Below are 6,000 nucleotides of genomic sequence, written 5' to 3'. Positions count from 1 at the left end.
TATTATGCCAATAAATTATGCCAATAAATTATGCCAATAAAGCTGACTTTGACTTTGCTATGTGCTGTATATATGACACATATATACAGCACATAGCAGAGCTGAAGTGAATTGATAAAAACAGAAACAGAGTGACAGCGTCAATGAGAAAAAAAAAACAAGGGTAGAACAGAGAGACAGCTAGGAAGAGAAAATTATAAATAAACTTTAAAAAGTAAGAATGACACCACAAAGAAAAGATACCCCGATGAGTAACAGCAGGAAGCACAGCATGTCTAAGACAGCCTGTCTTTCTGTCTCTGTCTGTCTGTCTGTCTGTCTGTCTCTCCCTGTGGTTACAGATCAGACAGGCTCTGCTACAGCAGCGGTGTAGGATTGCGTCAGTAGTGCGGTGTTCCCATCAGCATCTCTCTGTTCAGTCTGAGTGCTTAATTTTTCTGAGTGCTTAATTTTTCAAAATGTTGCATGCAGCCACAGATCCACACTCATCCTCACTCATCCACACTCATCTTCACTCATCCTCACTCATTCTCAGTCATTCTCACTCATCAATAACATGCTGATCTCCACTACAGACTCCTGAAAGCACACCAGCAATGTGATGTCACCACAAGCAGCAGCACTCAGAGAAACCTCTAATCCTCCTGGGCCCGTGTGTCATGTACATAGACGTGTGACTCTGATACTGAAACTGTATTACAGTAGGGAAAGAAAAGAAAAAAAAATGTCTTGGTTATGTCTCGAAAAAAAATTAGAAATATAAAACCATTTTAAGTTCTAGGTAGTGAAATCTGTTCCTCTGTGAAGGAGTTATGTGTGCACGCCTAAGCAACGATGGGTTTCAATTACCTATAATTACTTATATCTACAATTTACAATAGCAGGATTTGTATTATAGTAAAATTATCTATTATTTAAATATTTTTTTTATATATGTTTGATATTTTATTTGGATTGTTAGTATATTGCAAAATTGAACAGAAGTGGAGAATTGACTTAATTTTACTTGAGCTTAACTGAGTTAAACTAAATTAGGTAGGATCAAAGGTAACAAAGCTGAATCAAATAAATGTAAACAGAAAAACATTAAAGAAAAATAGAGACTTCAATTAATTCATTAGAAGTAAATTTGAACTAACCGAATAAAACATGTTGAATTTATGAAGTAGACCTGAACCGAATTCAATGTTACCGAATTGAATAGAACTTAAGCAGACAAATAAATTAATGGAATTGTATTAATTTATTCATGCAAATGATTCAAGTAAAAATTAAGTGGTATGGTAACTTCACTGACCATGATTTGCAACATAAAATTATCACCAAAAATGAAAATTAACATTTAAAAAAAAAAAATAAATCACAAAAGTAAAAAAAAAAAAAAAAGTTTCGGAATGTTTAAGAAAAGTTTTCATGAAATTTTCACTTTTCACATTTCCATTTGTTTCAATAAGGGATCGTATAAAGAGTTAAAACAAAACCTTTTAAAATCTTAGTGTGATTAAATGAAACATGTTAATTATATGAAATACACTTGAACCAAATTCAACATAACTGAATTTAATAACACTTGATTCGAGTAAAAAATTAAGCGGACAAAAAAACACAATCAAATCAACGAGAAGGTAATTGATTGGAACGAGGCTGAATTAAAAACTGAACCAAATAAAACTGAAATCAACACAAATAATCTAACTCAAAACTTCAATGAACTTCAATCAAATTGAAATAAACAGTACTCAAGTGCTGTAATGGATTGGCACCCTGTCCAGGGTGTACCTCGCCTCGTGCCCTAAGTCACCTGGGATTGGCTCCAGGTCCCCGCAACCCTGAATACAGGATAAAGCGGTATAGAAGATGATTGAGTGAGTATTTAAGTGAAAAGAACTGATGAGGACTGATTTGAACAAAAATGAATCAAATTGACCAGGACTAAAAAAAAATAGTGCTGACTAAATGTATGTTAATTAAATTAAACTGAATCAAGTAAAAGTAAAGTTAACAGAGAAAAAAAAAATTAATTTGAACTAAAATGATCTAAAAACTGCACTGAAATACAACTTAACTGAATTGAGTAGAAATTAATTAAGAAGAACAGAGAAAATATGGTTTGTGAAGTGTACCCCATGGATACACGCACACACACACACACTGCAGCCTCCTCTGACCAGGTGGTCCTGAGCTTTGTGGAAACTATTCTAAATTACGGTTATCTAATAAACTGCAGCAGGTCTGTTGGCATGCTCGTGTTTACTCTGAAGAGTAAATAAAATAATTGTAAATAATTCAGCATGTCTGAAATAGAAAGCTCAGCAGATGCTCTGTCATCTCGTTCAGTTCTGGTCACTGAGTTAATCACAAACACATTGTGATCTCTGACTGTGCTCGATTGGGGTTGACGATTTTTACAGGCCAGCGCCGAAAAAGAGAAGTTCGCCTGAAAGCAACGCACAAGATGAAAGAGCTCTATTTTGTGCGTCCATAAAAGCATCAGTCTTGCTCTGAGTTTTATGCCGTCACTAACAGCTTTACTATTTTCCTCTTTCTGTACCTCATCAGCTGCCTTAATCTGTCTCACATACACACACTCTTTCACCCCTCACTGGTTTCCCTTCATGCTGAACGCATGGCTGAAGTCTGAGCTCAATACCCTTCTGGGTGGCTTTCCTGCGATATGTCACTGTCATTACTGCCAACAGCAAGGGGGGTCCAGGCACATGCATACACACACACACACTTCATCATTTTGTAGTGTAGACTATAAAACATAGGCGGTGTGCTGATTGTAACTGTTGCTGCATTTGACTAAAAGTAGAAAAAAAAAATCCCCCTTAACTCAACATGCCTACTTGGAGAGTCGTGAAGGGGAAGGTCCTCCTAGCACTTAGTAAAGCACATGACATCAAATCAAAATGGCTGCTCACAGAACCAACAGTATACAAAGCAGTAATTTCTTAAATAACATTGACTATACAATTTACGGGCTAAATTGTTGATTACAAAAAGCTAAAAAAAAATATGTAGCATGTATTTTAAGATAAAAAAACCTGTAATTTTGATTTTCCACATTTAGGCCCAACTTCATTAAAAGCCAATGAAACTTAATTAATTAGGTAAATAATACTTAAACAAAAGTTTTTTTTGTAAGTAAAGTGAAATACTTACAACGTTATAATTGTTTTTTAACAGTTAGTCAAATTAACCTTCAGCTTATTAGATTTACCACATAATCGAATCCATATTTTGTAACTTCCATAGCCATCCATTATATGGTACAGTACCACAAGAAGAAACAAAATTAAATTTTATTTTTATATAAAAATATATAAAATATACAAAAGAACTTATGTATTGTATATATACTATTTTAAAAATATATCACCCAAATTTTGAATTTACTACTATTTCAATGGGTTAAAACAGACATTTCTCAAATCTTAGCACTAAGGGATTGAGCAAGCAACACTTTAAAAACTCTAGCAGCAAAAACATTCTGCCTCGTTTCAAAAAGCAGTTAATTAGCACCAACTGCATAACATAAATCTGAACTCTCAACAGATGTGACAAATGCAGGATGATGAATGATCTCCTGATGTTCTTTATATACATCCATTTCATCCACAATTGGCTGTTTCTACACCTACAGTATATACATGCACAAGATATGTAACACAATGCCACAATCTGTATCTGTACATGCTTAGTGCTTTAAATATTTAGATGTATATATAAAGTGGAAGTGAATATGCTTTACAGTATGTATGAAATTTTTGAAGAAACAATTGGCAGAACTTTATTAAATTCCTGAACCAGATATCCTTGCAAAGCTAATTCTTATCCACTATGACTGAGTAAGCTGTGGCTAACTACAGTCCCCTCGGAAAGTATTGCAATGGCAAGGCTATACTTTTTAAAAATATATATTTATTTATGTATTTATTTATTTGTTTGTTTGTTTGTTTTATTTTTGCTAAATGACATTTGGGTTTAAGATCCTAAATATGAGGTAATAGATCATTTTTTTTGTATCAGTTCCCTGATTTTAACATTTAAAAGTACAACAATGTAGAACATGACCCCATGTAGAATATAAAGTTATGAAAATAACTGGAAAAAGTAACTGGGAGTTGCCTACGGGAGAAAATTAAGCTCCTTTGAAGCTGAGAAAATCAATCATAGCCAATCCTTATACCTATTTAGAAAAATTCTAACCCTAACCCTCCTTTTGAAGAAGAATTCGGGAGCAGAACTACAACATGCAAAACACTAATATGCAGTATGAATCCAAAAACCAAAATGGACTAAAAAAAAAATAAAATAAAATGATAAGTGAAAAAGATTAACCTCTAACAGTTAAAAATGATTACTTGCATGCAAGTGCACAGGTCAAGCATAGTGGATGTGGTGGAGGTAGCTTCTGGAATGGGCTCAGTGATCTTTATTGATGATGAAACCTATGATGGTAGCAGTTGAATGAATTCAAAAGACTATAGAAACATTCTATCTGACAATTTCTAAAATAAAGCATCCAATTTAATTCAAAGGAATCTCATCAAGCAGGCGTACAATGATTCAGAACATACTGCCAAGACAACAAATTACTTCATCAGAGGGAAAAGTGGAAAGTTTTAGATCAATGGCCAAGTCAATCACCAGAACTTAACAAAACTGAACATACATTTCACCTCCTAAAGAGAAGATTGACAGTTGAACCCCCCCCCCCAAAAAAAATAAACAATCCAATCAATCATCTCACATTCATCTTTGATCTCAAATCTAAATATCTTCAGTGTACAGCAAAAGTGTCTGTGTAAGCTATATAGAAATCAGAAATGTGTGCACACCACTGTTAACTTGTTTTCCATGTAAGACTGAAGAAAAAATTGAAAAAAACGAGTCTCCTTTGTTTATTGTCAAAACATTTTGGGTTGAATTCAAGTCTTTTTGTGTGGATTTTGAGTTGCAGTTGGGGTGGGAAATTTGACGAATCCTGGAACGCTGTACAGTTTAAGCTCTGCATTAAAGGATAACAGAAAAGTGAAAAACCAAAATGTTCTGCATTGAGTGCGAGAGAGAGAGAGAGAGCGAGCGAGAGAGAGAGGGTAGTACAGGTTATAATTAAGTCACAAATATAGTAGAAGAAGGCGGTAAGGAAGTGTATAGCAAAGTCAGAAAAACATACCGACTAATATACAGTTCATTTAGTGCTTGTGCAAACATAATCAAACTCATCTCAAGCGAAATTAATAGAAAATAACGAAATCTATGGTCACTTACCGCTTACTTCACCCTTCACTCTGCTCTTAACCGTTCATTACTTTTCATTTTGAGTTGGCTCGTGTGAATTCATGTGAACTCGTGAGGCCATGTTGGTGTGATTCATTAACTTCTACCTCGGGCCGAGTTATGCTTAAACTACCTTGGTATTCTGTGCTCCTCTTGGTTTTGTCAGCATAATGGCATGTTGGCAGAAAGTCTACATTATTGAAGTCAGTCCTCAGCTGTAACACTTCTGTCAAACCTATTTAGACTCACTGCAAATCATACTGGCATTACGAATGTACATGCTGCAGGCCAGGTTTATGTGGAACTTTATGGGAAAGCTGTCTACATAATGAGTTTATAGAAAATGCATTACCAATGAATAACACATTTGGGCAATTCCAGTCGTTGTATACTGTATAAATTCACATTGATGGAAAAATGTCTCAACACCCACATTGTCTTAGCATCATGAAGAAAATATACATTTGATCATTTGATTTAGTTTATGCAATACTTTAAAAAAATGATTTGTGCCCTTAAAATGCTTGATTCTGACTGGTCAAAAGGTGTTGCTTAATTTTCTCAAGAAGCAGCAGTGGTGGCTTTGAAAGTGGGCATTTTACATAAAAACACATTTCTAGGTAACATTGTGATTTGATTGTTTTTTTTTTAATGGTCATTAACATGATAAGTATATTTATTGCAAATATATTTTTTAAAAAAATTCATATTTAA

Source organism: Clarias gariepinus, chromosome 6, assembly GCF_024256425.1.
Source record: "Clarias gariepinus isolate MV-2021 ecotype Netherlands chromosome 6, CGAR_prim_01v2, whole genome shotgun sequence".
Lineage (NCBI taxonomy): Eukaryota > Metazoa > Chordata > Actinopteri > Siluriformes > Clariidae > Clarias > Clarias gariepinus.
This window is presented reverse-complemented; position numbering follows the sequence as displayed.